This window comes from Antechinus flavipes, chromosome 3, assembly GCF_016432865.1.
Source record: "Antechinus flavipes isolate AdamAnt ecotype Samford, QLD, Australia chromosome 3, AdamAnt_v2, whole genome shotgun sequence".
Lineage (NCBI taxonomy): Eukaryota > Metazoa > Chordata > Mammalia > Dasyuromorphia > Dasyuridae > Antechinus > Antechinus flavipes.
This window is the reverse complement of record NC_067400.1, coordinates 313,399,852-313,421,784: the sequence shown is the minus strand read 5'-3', so window position 1 is coordinate 313,421,784 and position 21,933 is coordinate 313,399,852. Positions and strand designations below refer to the sequence as shown.

Sequence of the window (21,933 nt, the reverse complement as noted above, 5' to 3'; positions counted from 1 at the left end):
AGTGTGTTGGGGTTTTATGCAGTCAACATAAAATCATTCACCAGATAGAAGCATCTGAAGGATTTCACCATCAAAGGAGAATCCATCAATATAGACTCTGAGTTAAAGCTCTTCTACCACAGTAGTGAATCTTTCTAGCAAGCAGATATCTCCCTGTTTTATGCCTTGCTTAATGCTCTTTATTGGCAAATCACTGAATAGGTTGTTTATATTGTGAAATCTTTTAAGGAATATGTAATTATTTCAATATAAAGATGGGAGATAACTTCTTATAAAAGAGACTAATGTGTCATTTTTTTCCTACAGGGTTTAATGCTTTTTTGTAGTCAAATACAATCATCACAGTGGGATTTTATGGGAGTTGATAAAATTATGGTATGTTTTTACATATTATTTGTGATACCTTATTTTTTGCTTAATAATCCTCATTCAGAATGTTGTGAATTAATGTGCATATTACCCTTATAAAGATGTTGCTTAGATGGAAGAATAGATATATAGGTTAATAGTTTTCTCAGTTTTTTATTTTTTATTTTTTAGGGTCAACATAGTCCAAGATTTTTTTTCTATACTTTTAGTATTTACTTTGTAAATTGTGAAATCTCCTAGTATCCCCACAATCATATAATCTTGAATACGATTTCCTCTCTATAAATTTGATCCAGTTTAGATCCATTTTTTATGTAGTACAGTTAATCTATAAGGACCTCAAAGACTATAGTGTTAGGATTTAAATATGCTTATTCCTCTATTCATTGTATTGAGAGGCAATTGGGGTTAAGTGACTTGCCCAGGGTCACCCAGCTAGGGAATATTAAGTGTCTGAGGTCCCATTAGAGCTCAGGTCTTCCTGACCTCAGGGACAGTGCTTTATCCACTGAGCCATTTAGCTGCCCCCTTATTCCTCTGTCCTTGAAGGGGAAAATTTAACAAATCTTTTCCATTTTTTGTTCACAGCTCTCTGTTTTCATTCTTGATTGTCTTTGAAATGATTTTGCTTAGTTGGCTATCATCAAGCTTTTTTTTTTTTTTGGACTGGTTTTACCTCTACTTCTTCCCGTTGTTTTATGAGGTGATACTGTTCATAAAGGTCCATGAGTCTATGTAAGATTTTTACAAATGAATTTATATTCCTAATCCAGTAGGAATAATGTTGTATTTTGGCAGCTTTTTTCTCCCTATTTGGCAGGTAAGTCAGATGATGTTTGCTGACTAAAGTGCTTTGTGTGATCTTTTGGCTTCCTGTTTTAATAATTAATTTAAATAACTAGATAGGGAAAATATTTATTAAATGCTTACTATGTGCCAGGCAGTGTACTAAGCATTCAGGATATAAATACAAGCAAGCAAGATAGCCCTTGCCTCAGAGAGTTTATATTCTAATGGAAAAAGACATTACATAAAAGGAAAATGGAAAGGGAAGGCATTGTGTATAGAGAGATATAGTTTATAGATATCCTTAAAGTGGTATGGAAAACATGGTTCCAGGAAAAGATAAGGCAAAAGCTTACCTATCAGAGCTAGGGGAGACTAGTTTGACTTCTGGATGAAATATTTTTATTGATATTGCAGTTATTTATGTTGTCTGTTTTATATTTTTGATTTTTCAATAACTTGTTCAAATAGTTCAGGGTTAAATCTTAATTATCAACTTTTTTCTTATTACTATTTATTCTTATTTATTATAAATTTTGGTTTTTAGTTCTGGTAAGTTGATAGTTTTACTATTCACTGACAATTGTCATGAAATTATCAAATTGCATGTTAATTGATTTAGAGGGTCTTATCAAATTCTTCATAGGATTTCTCTACCACTTTGTTTTCTACAAGGTTTGTGCTTAATTTGCAACTATTTTCATGGTGAACTTTTTACACTGTTTCTTATTAGAATTTCAGTATATGATGATCAGATAGCCCAATTTTGTGTAGCTTTTAGGCATAGGATAGAGCACATTCTACCTAATCCTTTCTTTGCTTCTCCCAGAAGAAATTAAGAATCATCTTTTACATAGTTACAGTTGCCTTCTTTTTTCTCCAGAATAATATGATTCAACCTCTCTAGCGATAGGATCTCTTTTTGGTCATTGGACCAGGAGTTTATAATGACAGCAGTCAAATTGAAATTTGTTGAATGTCTAAAAATCATATGGCTTTTAGTGTATTCTGCTGCCATCTTTGCAGAAACAGAGGGAAGCACAGAACTGAGGGTCGTTATTTTTTTCCCTACTTCATGGGTTTCCATGACCCCCCAAATTTTGTTAATTTGGTTAGCCTACAGGTGTTGTACCTCTCTATGATTAGTTCAGCTGGACATTGGAAAATAGTCTTGTTTTCAGGGTTATATTGGAAGTTTTTTCTAGCATTAAAGAACTTGTGCTCCACTGGTCTACCAGAACCCAGGGTTCATCTCCACATCATTAGATATTGGATTAGGACATTTGTGGAGCATCAAGAGCCTTTTTAAAAAACAAAAAAATAAAAAAAACCCCAACTCTTTTTCATTACAATATAGCTAGTTCATGCCATATGGTTTTTGAAATACCAAGGCCATAATTTCAAATTATATATTGCTCAATACTTGCTCAATACACGCTACATTTACTTTTGAAAATAAATAAAATTTTTGCTTTTCCAGTTAGTGTTAAGCTAGAGATCTCCCAGAGATCTATTTAAAAAAAAAACCCTGAAAATCATGAATATCTGGTTCTTAATGCCTTAATTAAGTGATCATGAATGACAGTGCTACTAAATAGATTTAAGTGACTTACAATCTTTAAAGAATTTGAACAAATGACTATTAGGAGCTTTGATGTCATGTTTAATGAACTACGGGTTCACTTTCTCCTGTGCTTGCCCTTTTCAAATCTTCTAAAGATGTCTGTTCTCTTTTTCAGTGTTAGCAAGATTTTCTTACAATTCTGCTTTGGCCTTTCATCAGAAATTTAGAAACCAGGGTATAGAATGACTTCTGTAGTACAGGTATAGCTTTGTTTGTGTCCCTTGTGTAGTCAGTTTTAGAGACTATACTAAAGCCTTCTACAATCCTTTGACTTAGCTTGTTAAAGTATAACTGTTGTCCTTCCCAGATGGCTGAAGTTTACAGGTTAGAGTAATTTCAGCTTTGCCTATTTGTTTCTTCAGGTACTTTTGAGGTAGATGTAGCTATTTAACACTTATAGACACACACACACACACACACACACACACACACACACACCTCTCCTAAACTTTGGTTCAGATGGCATTTTGCATCTTCTTCTAAGAGGGTGGTTGGTTCTGTTCTTTGTCTCATTTGTCACTGACTACTGTCAGAGAATGTCTGTTGCCTGCTCCCCTGTCAACACTTCTAATCTTTATTGCTTCTAATCTCCCCCACTCTTACCCCTCTACTTTCTGCCTTTTTGTCTCCTTTCATTCTTATCTCTTTCGTCTCCTGTGACTTTCCTTGTACCTTCTGTCTTTCTTGGGGGGCAAAGATTGCCATTTATAGGCATCATCTAATGTTCTGAATGTTCCTTTCCATTTAATCAATGAACTGAGCAGTAACAAAGTAGTGCGAGTAATTTTCTGGCTCTTCTTTGCTATTTTCTGTGTTGCTGGGTGCTCTAGGGACTTCTGATTTGCCATCAGTTGAATTGATGATGATGAAGATGATGATGATTTACTTCCTGTTTAGGAATCATTCCAGATTGCTCAAAGAAGAAAGCCTAGTGATACACTGCTTGTTGGTGTTGTTTTTTTTTTGTTCATTTTAAAAAATTGATAACTGAGGTTTTTTTTGAATTTACTAATATCTACAACAGCCAAGGAGGTCCATCCTCTAGTTACACATCTGGTGGCTTCATTACTCATAATATGTATTTTCCACCTATAATTAACTAGCTTTCCCATTATTATATGCTCTTGATACTATTTAGTAGTGATTTCTCCATTCTGAATCACCATAGCAACATCTCAGTATCATCCAATAAAATGTTTGCTTTAGCAATAAATTAGACATAGTGTTATCTGCAAAATCTTGTCAAAGCTGATACAAATAGGCATGGTTAGAAATTTATGAATTTTAACTGGCTACTGAGCTTCATGTAGGTTTTCTGCTATATGAAGCTCAGTAGCTAGTAAAAATATATGCCTTTCCTAAATTTTTGGTTGTCTTATTCTATAGCTTTTTAATGATCATTTTTTTCTGCTGATAAGAGTCAAAACATAAACTCCTTAAAAGTAAAAATTGTATTCTCAGTGTCCAAAATAGAGCTTGACATATTGTATACTTAATAAATATTTTCCATTGATTCATTGAAGTTTAAGTAATCTCACCAGCCTGATGCCCCCTCTATTTGAGGAGAACATAGTAGAACATAATAATTTGTTCCTCCCCTCCTTTTTCCTGCCCCTCAATGACCAAGAAAAATGCTAGGTCTTGATTTCTAGGTCACTGTTCTTTGCCATAGGAGTGTGCAAATAGTATTTACAAATCATATTTACAAGCAATACTTCTGATGACAGTAGACACTGTTTCTAAGTTACCAGCCAACAAGACAAGACTACATCCATTTCCAAAATGTAGTGGCTTAAGGGCATGGGGAAAGGAATACCTTAGTGGTGACTAACTAGCTGTTTCGTGACCTGCATTTTTCCTATTCTAAGCTTTCATTTTACAAATGAGGATCACACAGGGTTAGAGTTAGGATTTGAATTAATATGAAAACCCATGTAGAGAACTTATATCTAAGTCTGTCAAAATATTTGTACTTTACTTTTGTTTTTTTGTGGCATGAAGATGCTCACATGGCTTTTTGAAGAATCAGAAGTCATGATAAATCCTTACTCAGCTGGAAGGGCTTTGATTTTGGACCTAATTTTGAGCCATCTACCTGTGGTCCAAGATAAGCCAGCCTAAGTTAACCACAGAACAGTGATTAAAATTTTTTTGTTCATAGCTACTCTTGAAATCATTCTCTAAGTTATAATGGAGTTAAGAATGTTTATTGACTATCCAGGAAGCAAGTACTAATCTACTTTTAATTAAATATTTATAAAATACATGCTGGGGGCATACCTGTATTATGCAATAGAAAACATGAAGATAAATAAGAATCTGTACTTGCTCCATGAAGATTCCATACAGGCATGGGTAACTGCAATGTAAAATGAGTACATATCAAGTAATAATAACACATTTGTTTTGTGCTTTGAAGTTTACACAATATTTCTCTCTCAAAAATTGTGCTAGGTAATCAGTGGAAATATGATTTCCATTTTATAATTAAGGAAAGTAGGGGTCTGAGAGAGTAAGAGATATTTGCCCATAGTGCTATAGCCAGTAAGTACTGGGGCAGTATTTGAATGTAGATCTAGAACTCTTGGAGGGAAAGATACTTTATGAAAAATTGATTCAGAAAGGTTGCCTTGAAGGAAAAAAACATTTTGAACTATGTTTTAGATGTATTGTTTGCCATAAGAGTTATGGTCTTAAAAATTGAATATTAATTCATTTGTTTTGGAAGTAGTCACTGCTTATTTTACATTTGGCAATTCTGGATTTTTTTCATAGTGTAATCTGATATTCTTCAAGTGGAAGCAAGAAGGTAGTCAGCAGGCCCCAAAACACTCTCAGACTGTTTTTGTTGCAAAAAGTAAGCTTCTTCATGTGGCAAGTTCAGTTTGAAGCACTTGTCAACACAACAAGCGAACAGATGCTGCATCATTAATGACAGTATTTAGTTCAATTCAGTGAATATTTATGTATCCATGAGGTGTGTATTAAACTAGTGAGAATGGAAAATGGAGGGGAGAAAAAAGACTTTGCCCATGAACCTTAGTGTGGCTCCTGTTTGCCTCTAGAATATAATAAAACATCTCTAACTGGCACATAAGGGCCTCTACTGTGTGATTCCTTTCCAGCCTCATATCTAGCCAAAACAAAATATTTCCTGTTTTTGAAACTGAGCAGGACATCTTCCACCTTATTACATCTGCACAGGCCATCCCTTAACATAACTGAAATTTATTTCTTATCCTCATGGTGTGAATGTTTCTCCAGTTTAAAGTCTAAGCTTAAGTGTGACCTTCATGAAAACCTCCTTGATTCTTGTGCCCATTGCCATCCCCCCAAATCAAAATATTCTTTTACTTTACATTTTTCTAAATTGTTCTACTGGATTTCTTCTTAACCCACATTATCATGTACCTTAGATCTATTTATGTTCATGTCATATAATTCTCCACAATTTCTTAAGTTCATTATTATGCAGCTTTTTATTTTCAGTTCCCAGCACTAAAATAGATAGTATGGGTAAGTAAAATCTGCAAATAATTGCTTTAATGTAATTTCTCTCCTATAATACTAACCCCTTTCCTGTATCTTTTTTTTTAACTGAAGTTGCTAACTAGAAACAAAATTTATTGACTTTCCTTTCATTTTCTCCTTTCCCTTTTGGTGGATGTGTAAATGAGCAATGAAATGAGATAGAGAACAGATTGGAAGGGGGAAGAAGAAAAAGGACTGAATAATTTGCACTCGAAATAATCATTTCCTGAGGTTCAGCACTGTTTATTTAAGAATGTATGGGGTCCTGCATCTGGCAGCTAGTGGAAGGAGGAAAAAAACACGATAAAACTGTTGTGATCAAGTTTGATCCCGAGGGCCTTAAATTGATTGCCAAGACTTTTTTTTTTTTTTTTTTTGAGTCCTTGTAAGTCAGAGAAAGTTGTTCAAACCAGAAGATGATTTGGAGAAAATCCTGAATAAGTATGTTTTAGGTGCAAATTGGTTTGTCCCAAGTTAATGAAAACAGACTGAGAGAACCTTAAGAGCACGTGCCATTTTGTCTCTGGGTTGGTTTTCTGAATACTAGGAGGGTAATTGATACTTTTATAGATAGATAGAGTTTTTTATCATGCATCTGCAACCTTTAGCTCAAGGCTCCCCCCCTTCCCCAAAAGACTGTTTGTAAATGAAAACTTGTAAAGGCTTGAAGATCAGGTCAGATTTGCAAATATTTGCAGTATTTTGGATAGCGAATTGAATAATTTAGCTGTTTACTTGCTTGATTTATTAAGGTGATCTACATGTTGAAAATATTCCTTTCAGAGCTCTTCTTTATTACTGGAGCTGGACTGGGGGATGGATCACTTTTCTTTCCATCATCACTAATGGTTGTTGACTAAGCTTCATTTTCCAACTCCCCCACCCCCCACATCTATTATAAAACCTGCTCTGATATTAGGGCTTTGGGGCTAACAGTTCAAGGACCTTACTGTCATGCTCTCAGGGAAAGCAGAAAGATAAAGAGCCCAATTATTACATATTCAATTTTGATTTAAGGGCAGTAATGGGGGGAAGGGAAAAATTCTATTAATTTTAAACTCAATTGCTTATCCCCTGCACTTGGTCTTTATGGGATAAGCATTCAGTTGCTTCCATCAGATTTATGCTTTTCAGGAAAATTCCCAAAGCCTATAGAATGTTCATCATTATTATGTTTATAGAGTGGCTATAATTATAATTTAATTATTCAGAAACTCATTATTCAGTTTATGGATTTTCTAGGCTCTTTGGATCATTATCTTCCTCCTAGTTTCTTTCCAGGTTAGAATCTTTATCAGTGATAATGTAGGTGAATAGCAACCCAGGATCATAGGGGATGGCTTACATTTTTGTAGAGCTTTTTCCCTCACAGTAACTGTGTGAAGTTAAGTACTGAATTATTATCTCCAGTTTACAAATAATGGAACTGAAACTCAGATTTAGCAACTTTGCCTAGGGTCATGAAATTTGTGTGCTTCAGAGACTGGACTGAAATACAAATCTCTGGTATTTTTGACCTATTCACTGAGCTCTTCTGGACCCACAAGACAAGTAAATAATAATAATATATTTATGTCAGTAAATATTGGAATTGGGGAGATCTCCAAGTAGTGTTCCTTATTGGTTTTGATGAGGTTTGAGTGCCCTCAATTCCTGGTGATCAGGGAGTCAAATGAAGAAGTTTGGGGTTGTATCCCCAAATGATGAGGTTTGGCGCAGGGTCCCCTTGATTCTCCTAAAATTCAGTACGGGACAGGGAGTTGTGGGAACTCCTTCTGGTGGTGCAGAGGTCTTCGTAAAGGAATTTACAAACCCGAAAAGCTAGACTGGTAAAAGAAGTTTATTACAGGCATTGGGAAGTCAGCTTTAGTTATGCATGAATAGAAAGTCTGAATTCCTTGGTGGCAAGGTCCCAACAGAGAAGTAAAGTTTCTAGCAGAGAAATCCTGACAGAGAAGTATAAAGTCTTGTTAGGGAAATAGGTGAGAAAGAGATAAAGAGGGGGTAATGCTGAAAGAGAATGTCATTTCAGCGGGCAGAGGGTTGCTGCTATGCCAAGGGGGAGAGAGAGGTTCCTATTGAGCCCCAAGTTGGTTCATTTTAAGGCTAGTAGTTGGGGGTTGCTTTTGATGAGGGTGGGTGCAGTTTGAGCTGGAATCAGAATAGAGAATCTTAGAATTGAATTAGTGTCTCTGGGCTAATCTTTACCTCAATAGGGAGCTTAATTAGTAGGGAGTATTATCAATGGGGGTGGTACCCATCTCTCAGGATAATAGAATGAAGATGTTGTCCTGTTTCCCTCGGGGTGGGATTTTTTTTTTTTTTTTACAGAGGCCAGGATTCAAGGAGACTTTCTCCTTGAAGGAGTTTCACAGAGAGAGAATTTTAGGGTCCCCCTTTAGTTTCAGGCTCCCCTCATCAGTTTAGGACTGGAAAGGGCTCTTAGGTCATCCAGTACAAATTCTAATGATGAGGAAACTCTATTCAGAAGATGAGGAAATAGGCAAAAAAGATTACATGATATATCTATGATCATATAACATCTGTTCATCCCTACTTAAAAACACACACACACACACACACACACACACACACACACACACACACACAAAACGCCTAAATTCCCCAAACAAATGTTACTGTTTGAGTTAAAAACAGAATCACTAATTTTTGGTCTCTTCTCTAACTGAACTTCAGCTCAAAGTTCACTTTTTTCTTTCTGGAAGCATTCTCCTTTCAAATTCTTTTCTTCTCCCATTTTCCGTCCAATAAATTTATCACATTATGTTGATTACATTTTTCCTCTTATTTCTAGTGCTGTAAATTGAATTTAGCTCGCTTAGCTAACTTAGCTAACTTAGCTAACTCATCTATTCATCCCTGGGTGAATGTAGCTGTGGGCCAGACATCATTCTAAAGCAGAGATTCTTAACCTAGGGTCTATGAATTTGGATTAAAAAAATTTGATCATTGCATTTCAATATAATTAGTTCCTTTGTAATTCTATATATTTATTATATGCATTTAAAAATGTTTTTTTCTGAAGAATCTATAGGGTCTATTTCACTGCTAAAGAGGTCCAATGACACCTAAAAAGTTGGTTCCCTTCTCTAAAGCCATTCGTTATTGCCTTCTTGTATCTATAGAATTTCTGTGAGGATTTGAGCTCTGGCCCATAGTTGTAAGAGCAGGCATGGAGATGGGGGAGGGAAATAGGACAGTAGCATTCTTTGGATTCAGTCCAGTCCTGAAAGCTGTGTGTGTGTGTGTGTGTGTGTGTGTGTGTGTGTTGTGTGTGTGTGTGTATCAGAGGGAGGCAGTAAGGAGGATTCCATTGAACTATTTATAAAATTAAAGTAATGCTGAGCCTTAGAAGGTGTGGATTTCTTTTAGTGGTACATGGCCCTTTTAGTACCTCTAGTCCTATCCCCAGGGCATCAGTCCACACATATAGAAAGTAATTGAACTATTTTAGAAAAATAGTCATAGTGCTGGGAACTCAATAGAGTGTCTCCTGTTTCTCTAGGACAGTGTTGCTGACCAAGTTAAAATATCCATCCATACCCCACTGAGGAGAAGATAAATGTCCACCCATCTTCTTCCCGGATTGATAAATTCTTCATTAAAATAAGAGTTGGAAAGCACAGACAGAGGTAGGGAAACTGGGCAAGGCTGCAGGACTAGGCTTCCATTGGCTCAGCACTCAGCTGAAGCCATGGTCTCCAAGACACAAGGAAAAATATTTCCTCCTCTTGTTCATCCACTTGGCCCCTTCTTATTCTGACCCTTTGGTGTTCAGTAGAGACAGTAGGATTCAATGCAATTCAAAAAATATACATTAAACATCTCTTATATGAAAATACACATATAGCCTCTGGTAAAGAAAAGCTTACCTTCTATTGACTGTGAAGTTCAAAGTTAGTCTTACTGCACTCTGTACTCTTCTCCCAGTCCCCTCTCCTTGTAGTTGCTTCATGTACTGCCTTTGGGGACTAGCTGTTGCTGGTCACATTGTCATACTAGGGAAAGGAGGTAGCAGAGCAGTATCTGCTGGGCTCAAGCCAATCAGTCAGTTTCAGAGGTTCAACAAATGAAATTGCTCCCACTCTTAAGAAATTTATAATCTATGAGTGCTAAAATGCTATGATTGTCTTACTGGGATGTGCATGCTTTTTTCCAGTGTTAGACTTGGAATTTGCTCATGGATTCAGGGTTTGGCAGGGTATAATGTATACCATTGTCATTTTTGGTGTTCTCCTTGGTGTCTCTGCAAGCTTAAGTGTCTGAAAAGATAGTACTTTAATCTTCTGCCCAGTGTCTTCATTGGAGCATTATCTACCCCTTACTATGGAAGCTTGGAAGGCTATTTATTCTGATAATGAAGAAGAGGATAACTGGCTAATTTTAGGGGACAGAAACCTACTATAATAAATTTTGGAGCTGAAAGGAGCCTAGTCCAACCTTATGATTTTTGTCAATGCCTAAAGAGAGGAAGTAATTTGTACAGGATCATATGAGTAACAAGTGACACAGTCAGAATTCATATTAGAGTTTTTAAACTCTGCATCCAGTTCTCTAGTTCACTAATTTCTTTCCTATTCTTCTTACTGATTTTTTTTTAAAGACTGAGTTTTCAGTACCTTGTCCAGGCTAGAACTAAAAGGGCTATTCATGGGGTTAGTCCTTACTTTGGTCATCACAGGAGATTTAATCTACTCTGTTTCCCTGTCTGGGCTGATTGACTTTTTAGACAGCAGTCTCTTATTTCTTGGGACTCACCGTATTAATACTTGATATAGTTTGGGACACCCAATTGGTTTAATCCACTTAGCTCAGAACTCCTAGCTCAAGAGATCCAAAAGTCTGAGCCTTTCTGAAAGCAGGAATTATTCTAGACAATCTTAAATTAGCATGGCTTCCCAGTGGCTTGTCTTTGACCTCAAAAGCTTGACATTTTCTGAAAGACTTGAATGAATCTCATTCTGAGGACAGCTCTTAACAGCAACATCACAAGAAGGTCTTTGAGAACTGACTTTAAAAGTTCACTTTCTTCCTGCTTTCCTAATTAAGTGGGTATTTTTGCCCGTTATAACAATGAAAATCTAAGTAAAGCATCTATTGTCATGAACTAAGTAGATAAAACCAGCTGTTATTCATTGAGGGGGATTGGTTCTAGATTTCTAAATACTAGGTCCTTGCATATTAGTGACTTTTTTCTCCATAGGATCAGGGGACTCAGAACTGGAAGAAATCCCTTATATTATTTAGCCCAACCTTCTTGTTGAGGATTTTGAGGTGGGGAGGAAAAGAAAAAAAGAGATTCTTTAAGGAAAACCTCAGAAGTATAGAGGCAACAATTCCATGTCTCCTCTCCGTTCTGTCCCTTAGCCATTGGCCATGCTATCAGTGATTCAGGATGTTTTTGGTATTTGGCTGTTCTATCTTACTGTCCAATATTACCTCTCCTTTATCTCAATTTATAGAAATATATAGCTCATATTTTAACCCCAAGAACTGTCAAAGTCCAGCTAATCTGTCTACAAGTATTGAGTGCCTTCTATGGTCTTGGCACTGTGTTAGGTAGGGATCTAAGCACAAAGAATGAAATAGCCCTTACAAGGACCTCACATTCTGTTGTTATTGTTAAGACCTTCAGACTACTGACTATCACAGAGAAGCTGAGGGATGCAGGTAATATAATACAGTGGAGAAAGCATAGCCCTGACATCAAGGAACTCAGTCTACATTTGGTCTTTGATGCTTATTACCTTTGATGAATTGATCATCGTATAATCTTGTTGTTGCCTTGTACAATGATCTCCTGGTTCAGCTCATTTCACTTAGCATCAGTTCATGTAAGTCTTTTCAGGCCTCTCTAAAATCATCCTGCTGATTGTTTCTTATAAAACAATAATATTCCATAACATTCATATGCCATAACTTATCCAGCCATTCTCTAACTGATGGGCATCCACTCAGTTTCCAGTTTCTTGCCACTATAAAAAGGACTGCCACAAACATTTTTGCACATGTGGGTCCCTTTCCCTCCTTTAAGATCTCTTTGGGATATAAGCACAGTACAAACACTGCTGGATTAAAAGGTACGCACAGTTTGATAACTCTTTGGATATAGTTCCCAAATTGTTCTCCAGAATGGCTGGATCTGTTCACAATTCCACCAGCAATGTATTAGTGTCCCAATTTTCCCACATCCTTTCCAATATTCATCATTATCTTTTCCTGTCATCTTAGCCAATCTGAGAGATGTATAGTGGTATCTCAGAGTTGTCTCAATTTGTATTTCTCTGATCAATAGTGATTTAGAACACCTTTTCGTATAACTAGAAATGGTTTTAATTTCTTCATCTGAAAATTGTCTGTTCATAGTCTTTGACCATTTATCAATTGGAGAATGGCTTGAATTTTTATAAATTTGAGTAAATTCTTTATATATTTTAGAAATGAGGCCTTTATCAGAACTCTTAAAAATGTTTTCCCAGTTTATTGCTTTCCTTCCAGTCTTGTCTGCATTAGTATTGTTTGTACAAATTTTTTAACTTATTATAATCAACTTTATTAACTTTTGAGATAATGAATTAATTCTGGTTGCCCTACTGCTCAACTCTAAATTACCCAAATGCATTTTTTTAAAAGATTAATACCCTCCCACATACAGTCATAAATGCCAGGGTTACATGTTTTGTGGAAGATTTTTGGTAAACTTGAGGACAAGATCATAAGGTCTGGACCTGGATCAGAGCTTGGAGATGATCTAATCCAACTTTTCATTTTTAAGATTAAAAAAGTAAAGTTCACAGTGGGGAAAGGATTGTCCATTATAGAATTAGAATTCAACCCTAGTGCCTTTCTTCTAAACCTGCTCCTCTCCATGACTTATTTAAAGGAAGAAAGTGTGTGCATGTGTGGGATGAGAGTTTGTGTGTTTGAGAGAGGATATGAGAGAGTAAGTGTGAATGTTAGAATGAGAGTATGTTATGAGAGAGGGAAAGAGAGAAAAAAATACCGAGAGGAGAAAGAGGGAAGAAAGAAATGTGAGGGGGGAGAAAGTAGAAAAAATAGAGGAAAGGAGATAGAAACAGAGAGATAAAGACAGAGACAAACAGAGAGAGAGAGAGAAAGAGAGAGAGAGAGAGAGAGAGAGAGAGAGAGAGAGAGAGAATGAACAAAAAGACAGAATAATCTCTGAGTAGAAAGAAGATATATTAATGAAGTCATAGCTCATTCAAACTAAAAAACTGAGAAAGAGACTGCCAGAGATAATGAGAGAGAGAGAGAAAAGAGAGACACACAGAGAGATACATAGAGACAAAGAGAGGGAACTGCATTGTCTGTGTTGCTATGGAGAAGGTTATGATAAGAGCATAACAAGGTTGAAGAAGTTCTGCAACTGGGACGAAATAACTACCCTTCCCCCGCCAGCTCTTTTTTGTGCCCCTCACCCTTGTGCTGATATATGATCTTCAATAATCTAATGCATGCTGCTGAAGGGAGGAAAGCTTGATACTAGGTTTAAGAAAAATTACATGGAAGATCGAATTTCTTCTTTCCCCTTTATACATTTGATGACTAGAATATAAGCACAGATTGGAAAAAAAGAATAAGCATATTTGGGTGAACAGTCAGCCTGGGAAATTAATTATGTATTGTATGGGTGTTTTTTTCTTTTATAGGTTTCATGTATGTGTTTATAAATTGTATTTATTTTTTCTTTGCTGAAAAGAGGGAGGAGAAGCTTAGTGGAAGGACTTGACATAGAACAGTTGGGATTTGGTTAATCTGCTTAGAAATACATTAATCGGTAGATCAGATGCTGTCAACAATACTGTCCCTTCTTTTCTCCTTTTGCCTCTCCTCAAATCTCCCCTCAGTTTTATTTGCCAGTTCCTCCCACACTATCTTCTCTCTCTTTCATTTTCATCTCCGTATCAATCTATTAACAATGTGTCATTTCTTCATCCTTCTTCAGGTGTCTCCACCATTCATTTGTACCATTTCTTGTCTCTTTTGAAACATTTTTTCCTGCTGAAAAATTTATCCATTTGTTTTTTGCTGCTGCACTTGTATTTATAGCAAAGCACATACTAAAAATGGATTTATTTTTACATTCAGCAAAGTAAATTACATATTTAAAAGATGACACATTGGATAACTTTAAAAAATACAAGTATTGTAAAAATTAAATGTGGTCAGAACTTAAAAACAATCACAACAGATTTTGTAATTTGATGGAAAGATCATTAGATCTGATATAAGAACAAGGTTCAAATTCTTGCTTTCTTGCTTAACCTTTCATAGAGGAAAGGAATAAAACAAAAAAGAATAGAAGCATTTATTAAACACCAGCTATATGACAAATATTTTGTGAATATTGTCTCATTTGATCTCACAACCACCCTGAGGGAAGGGTGCTATTATTATCTTTGCTATGTAATTGAGGAAACTAAGACACACAGAGAATAAGTGACCTAGACAGAACCACATGGTTAGTATCAGAAGTTGGATTTGAATTTTTTAAAACTCAGGCCTTTCTGACTCCAGGCCCAATACTCGATCCCTTGTGCTAATTAGTGTCAGACTAGATGGGGGGGGTGGTGGTGGTGTATATCTTGAGGCCTGTGAAATCATTTGCTAAGGCAGTTGCAGGCGATGATCAGCTGAAAGCCATGTCAGTGACTTTCTGTCACTTGAGTTTTATAAGTTGTTAATTTTTTATGGCTTGTGAAAGATGTTATAAACATCCAAATGGCCTTTGGAAGAATGAAAGATTACCCATCCCTGGATGAGACAATCCCCATGGTCTCTTCCAGATTTAGATCCTTGCGCTGAATATACTGGTTCTGTTTCCTGAAATGCTTTCTTTATGTAGTGATTCTTTTCTTCTCATTCATTTGGGTGATGGTAAAGGCACACTGTATGGAATATTGTTCGCAAAAGACTTCCTGGTCCCCACTATACCCTTTTTGAAGATAGCATGAATATATGTATGTATTATTTTCATGAAAACTATATGTAGATGGAAATGTAGGTATATGAGTAAGTATTGCTAATATTTTCTTGTTCACTGTGTATATTAATAGTGGTCTGACATTTGATACATTCCTTTCCTTCAGATATCTTTTGAATTGATCCTTTAATTCTCCTCATGAATATGTTTTCTCCTTTCAAGGATCTTCTCTGTGTATACTTTAATTCCATGTTGCATTTCCTGTCTTCTCTTTATATATAGAGATATAGCATTTATTAAGTCCTATGGGCACTACACTAAATAGTGAGAATACAAATACAACCATCAAAGAAAAAGTTTTACTAGTTCTTGAGTTGGGATTTATATTCCACTAGGGGAAGATAAAAACCAAAAGGGGAGTTGGATATCGAAGGAGACATAGGGCAAGATTACAGTAGAGGAACTAGAAGTCCCTTAGAGGCAGTAGTGGAACCTTCAGAAAATTCTAAAAACTCCTTTAGTGATGCTCAATTTCTTCCTTTTTTTTTTTCTTTTGCTGAAGCAATTGGGGTCAAGTGACTTGCCCAGGGTCACACAGCTTGGAAGTATAAATGTCTGAGGCCACATTTGAACTCAGGTCCTCCTGACTTCAGGGCTAATACTCTGTCCACGATTTCTTCTTTTTTTAAAGGAAATGTAGTATGGGAGGGAGGCATATTGGAAATTTGTTTTTCTAAGTTGTAGTCTTGATAAATATTTTAAACTTTTGCCTCATTTTGCTGTCAGAATAGATAGCAGGAGAATCATAATAGAAAAGTGCTACAAAAATCCAGGAAGGGGAAAGATCCAGGAGGAAGTTGTTCAGTAGTTTCAGGCACTGAGAAAGGCTGAGATAGATTTCTTATCCATTGCCTCTTGCATTTTCTCCTTTCATAGAGCCATAAGGAAACTAATGCTCAACATATTTGAATAATTATGATGTTAAAATTATTATTTTTTTGTGTTTACCTTTTATTGAATGCCAAATTTTATATTCAGTTCTAGTCTTTTCATCAGAAATATTTGAAAGTCCTCTCTTTCATAAAATATCCATCTTTTTGTTCTCTGAAGGATTATACTCAGTTTTGCAGGATAGATTTTCTTTCTTTTTTTTTTTTAATAACTTTTTATTGACAGAACCCATGCCAGGGTAATTTTTTATAGCATTATCCCTTGCACTCACTTCTGTTCCCCTCCACCCCCTCTCCCAGATGGCAAGCAGTCCTTTACATGTTAAATAGGTTACAGTATATCCTAGATACAATATATGTGTGCAGAACCGAATAGTTCTCTTGTTGCACAGGGAGAATTGGATTCAGACAGTATAAATAATCTGGGAAGAAAAACAATAATGCAAGCAGTTTATATTCATTTCCCAGTGCTCTTTCTTTGGGTGTAGCTGCTTCTGTCCATCCTTGATCAATTGAAACTGAATTAGCACTCTTTATCGAAGAGGTCCACTTCCATCAGAATACATCCTCAAACAGTATCATTGTTGAGGTATATAATGATCTAGTTCTGCTCATTTCACTTAGCTTCAGTTCATGTAAGTCTCGCCAGTCCTCTCTGTATTCATCCTGCTGGTCATTACTTATAGAACAATAATATTCCATAACATTCATATACCACAATTTACCCAACCATTCTCCAATTGATGGGCATCCATTCATTTTCCAGCTTCTAACCACTACAAACAGGGCTGTCACAAACATTTTGGCACATACAGGTCCCTTTCCCTTCTTTAGTATTATCTCTTTGGGGTATAAGCCCAGTAGTAGCACTGCTGGATCAAATGGTATGAGCAGTTTGATGACTTTTTGAGCATAGTTCCAAATTGCTTTCCAGAATAGCTGGATGTGTTCACAATTCCACCAACAATGTATCAGTGGCCCTGTTTTCCCAAATCCCCTCCAACATTCCGCATTATCTTTCCCTGTCATTCTAACCAATCTGACAGGTGTGTAGTGGTATCTCAGAGTTGTCTTAGTTTGAATTTCTTTGATTAATAATGATTTGGAGCATATTTTCATATGGCTATAAATAGTTTTAATTTCTTCATCTGAGAATTGTCTGTTCATATCCTTTGACCATTTATCAATTGGAGAATGGCTTGATTTCTTATAAATTAGAGTCAATTCTCTATATATTTTGGAAATGAGGCCTTTATCAGAACCTTTGATTGTAAAAATGTTTTCCCAGTTTATTGTTTCCCTTCTAATCTTGTCTGCATTTGTTTTATTTGTACAAAAACTTTTCAATTTGATTTAATCAAAATTTTCTATTTTGTAGTCAATAGTGATCTCTAGTTCTTCTTTGATCATAAATTCCTCCCTCTTCCACAGGTCTGAGAGATAAAACTATTCTATGCTCTTCCAATTTATTTATAATCTCATTCTTTATGCCTAGGTCATGAACCCATTTTGACCTTATCTTGGTGTATGGTGTTAAGTGTGGGTCAATGCCTAGTTTCTGCCATACTAATTTCCAATTTTCCCAGCAATTTTTGTCAAATACTGCATTCTTATCCCAAAAACTGAGGTCTTTGGGTTTGTCAAACACTAGATTATTAAAGTTATTGGCTGTTTTGTCCTTTGAACCTAACCTATTCCATTGATCAACTAGTCTTTCTTAGCCAATACCAGATGGTTTTAGTAACTGCTGCTTTATAATATAATTTTAGATCTGGTACAGCTAGGCCACCATCATTTGATTTTTTTTTCATTAATTCCCTTGAAATTCTTGACCTTTTGTTTTTCCATATGACCTTTTGTTGTTATTTTTTCTAGGTCATCAAAATAGTTTTTTGGGAGTCTGATTGGTATAGCGCTAAATAAATAGATTAATTTAGGTAGTATTGTCATCTTTATTATATTTGCTTGCCCGATTGGGCAAAAGAGCATTTAATATTTTTCCAATTGGTTAGATCAGACTTAATTTGTGTGGAAAGTTTTTTGTAGTTTTGCTCAGAAAGTTTCTGATTTTCTCTTGGCAGATAGATTCCTAAATATTTTTTACAATCAGTAGTTATTTTAAATGGAATTTCTCTTTGTAACTCTAACTCTTGGGTTTTGTTAGTGATATATAAGAACGCTGATGACTTATGTGGGTTTATTTTGTATCCTGAAACTTAGCTAAAGGTGTGGATTGTTTCTAATAACTTTTTAGTAGAGTCTCTGGGGTTCTCTAAGTATACCTTCATATCATCAGCAAAGAGTGATAATTTGGTTTCCTCATTGCCTATTCTTATTCCTTTAATCTCTTTCTCAACTCTTATTGCCAAAACTAGCATTTCTAATATAATATTAAATAGTAACAGTGGTGGTAGGCAACCTTGTTTCACTCCTGATCTTATTGGGAATGGTTGCAGTTTGTTCCCATTACATATGATGCTTACTGCTGGTTTTAAATAAATGCTGCTGATTATTTTAAGGAAAAGTCCATTTATTCCTTTACTCTCAAGAGTTTTTAATAGGAATGGATGTTGGATTTTATCAAATGCTTTTTCTGCATCTATTGAGATGATCATGACGGTTTTTGTTAATTTGATTATTGATATGGCCAATTATACTGATAGTTTTTCTAATATTGAACCAGCCCTGCATTCCTGGTATAAATCCTACTTGATTGTGGTGTATTATCCTGGGGATGATTTTCTGTAGTCTTTTTGCTAATATCTTATTTAAGATTTTAGCATCAGTATTCATTAGGGAGATTGGTTTATACTTTTCTTTCTCTGTTTTCAATCTACCTGGTTTAGGTATCAGTACCATGTCTGTGTCGTAAAAGGAAATTGGTAGGACTCCTCCATTCCCTATTTTTTCAAATAGTTTATAAAGCATTGGGGCTAATTGTTCTTTAAATGTTTGGTAGAATTCACATGTAAATCCATCTGGTCCTGGGGATTTTTTTTTAGGGAGTTGATTAATAGCTTGCTCTATTTCTTTTTCTGAAATGGGACTATTTAAGCAATTTACTTCCTCCTCTGATAATCTGGGAAGCCTATATTTTTGGAAGTAGTCATCCATTTCTCTTAGGTTTTCAAATTTATTGGCATAAAGTTGGGCAAAGTAACCCCTTATTATTTCTTTAATTTCCTCTTCATTGGTGGAAAGTTCTCCCTTTTCATTTTTAAGACTACTAATTTGATTTTCCTCTCTCCTTAAGAATTATTAAATAAGTTTACAGGACTTATCCAAAGTTCATATGAATTTAAGTGCAAACCTTAGATCCCCTCATAGTATCTCAGGGGATCATGTTAATCACACTATTAATTTAGTAGTAGAATTTGAGAGGAGATTGGGAACTATATCCATAGCCTCACATCTAGGACTTTTGGATTGGTCCTTTGTTGCTCCATATCTCTAAGGGATTTTTGGATTGATAGCTACACATTTGCCTCAAATATTTACTGCCATAATCATTTTTTAAAAGTTCATTATCCTCCAAAGGAACATTGCTATGTATAAATGTGGAAAAGAAAAAAAATTGTGTAGAAAATTGACTTTTTCCCCCTTAGTTTGCTTAAAAAAGCAAGACTGAGGTGGGGGAGAAGTGATTTATAATAGGGTAAATCTCTTGTGTCACCAGTACTCTTTCTTTATGCCATGTCCAATACAACTCTGTTCTAGTATTCCCTTTTAACCAAAGGAATCTGAATTTGACATTACATAATTGTTTTAAATACTTTTCAGCTGAACTGTGGAGATTTAGCTGATTGATCCCTCTAGTTTGTGTTCAGCAACCAATCAGAATACAGCACACCCTAGGGGTCTTACTACCATTCCAAACCCGAAACAACTCAGTGTGCAAAATTTTAACATTTCCACTTGAGCAGTTCTGTGTGACAGGGCCTAGGGCTCTGAGAAATGCTTACTAATTATCCTTTGTGATGTTTCCAGACATTTAGTGTATGCCCATCTAGCGGCAAGGCAAAGACATCTGACAATGGTATATGCTGTTTGTCTTACCAAGATCCCAGTGCTTTTTCAGATAATAGGTGGGGACTTTGTGTAGAGGGGATTAGGACAAAATGATATATATTTTTTATTGGATTACAAGTAGTGTTAAGACTTTGATATTATAAATCAGGTCTAATGACCAGATACTTATTTGTCAGATACTTATTATTCTTGGGCAGTGCCTTATACTGTCTGATATAGATATGTGAAGAAAGGTCATAGGGCTGACCCAAGGACATGCTTGGTATGGGATCCAACGTTACCATGAGCTATTGCTAGAAAATTTTTTCTGGCTTTTCCTTTTTTTTTCTTTTTTTGCTGCATATTTATTTGACCTATTCTACCCTCCCATGCAGACAGATACCTTTCTGCGGAACAAGAAAGGGCTGGATTAGTTAATTAGTCACTAAGTATGAAGTCAGCTTCCTACTCAAAGTATATGCTTAGAAATCTTGGCAAACTCTGTTTCAGGCAGAGGCAGATTTGATTTTTGATAATTATTTACACTTTAGCTCTTGATATTACTGGATGTATACTTCACAGATTTTACCCTTTGCATTGGGATGAATGAGCCTTTGTTAAACCTCAGCTGTCACTTGATTGTGAGAGAAGAAAGACTGGAAATAGTAGGGTAAAGATTACTCAGGGAGAAGACATTTGGGAAGTACTTACCATTTGAGGTATGCAGAGTGAGTGAGATTTATGAAATAATAAAAGTACTAATTAATTTGGGTAGTGATTGGCAGTATTAAGATTGGTACATGATAAAAAGGGACATCTTGGAAACTTGTCTCCCTTCTTTTATTGTCTTCTTTAGAGGACGAGGAATTGCATTTTGCTATATTAGGACAGATATATGGAATTTTTTTGTTAAGTTTTTCTTGCTAACTCTCTGAGAGGCTTTCTTCTTAAATCCTTGCAGAATTGTCAACCATATCTTGCTTGCTATGTGATAACCAAAGCCTTGTCTCTTTATTTTCCTTCAGTGAGTTCATCAGCTCTCATGGTTTCAATTAACATCTCTATGCAGATGACTTTCAAGTCTATCTTATCCAGACTTCATCTCTCTGCTGAGACTCTTCCTCTCCAGCACTTTTCAAGTTTGTATCTTTCTCTCCATACATATCATGATCACCTTAACTCAGGTCTTCTCTGTGAGATATAAATAAACCTAAGATATATCCTCTAGCCTCCAAGGAAATTGCTTTCTAGTTAGAAGAATAATGATTTATAAACATATAGAAATTTGAGTAACATTGTAAAATAGCAATATAAGAGGATTAATGTGGCAGAACAAGATTAATTACTCGGTTATATGGAAAGTATTGTTTTTTTATGTTATTTGATGCTCACAGATTTAGATAGTAAAAAAAAGGGGCAAAATCAGTTGGTCAAGTAAGCACCTTTTATGCACCAAGAATTATCCTAGATCTCAAAGATACAAAGACCAAAAAATAAAAACTCTCGATTTCCAGGAATTTTATGTTCACTTGAAAAGAAAGCAAAATAGTAGTATATTCCCTAATTGCATACATATTCTGAATCTTCAAATCATAGATTTGGAGTTGGAAGGGACTTTGTTTTATATGACATACGTGAAACAGAACTTTGGCACATGTCTTTTAATCTGATTCATGGAGATGATAATTTTCTCCCACTGA

General features: G+C 35.5%; 1 protein-coding gene across 2 annotated transcripts in view; it reads left to right on the top strand.

Moving 5' to 3' along the window:
* Positions 1-21,933, top strand: part of IGSF11 (immunoglobulin superfamily member 11) — a 210,426-nt gene that overhangs the window by 124,160 nt on the left and 64,333 nt on the right. The window lies entirely within an intron of this gene.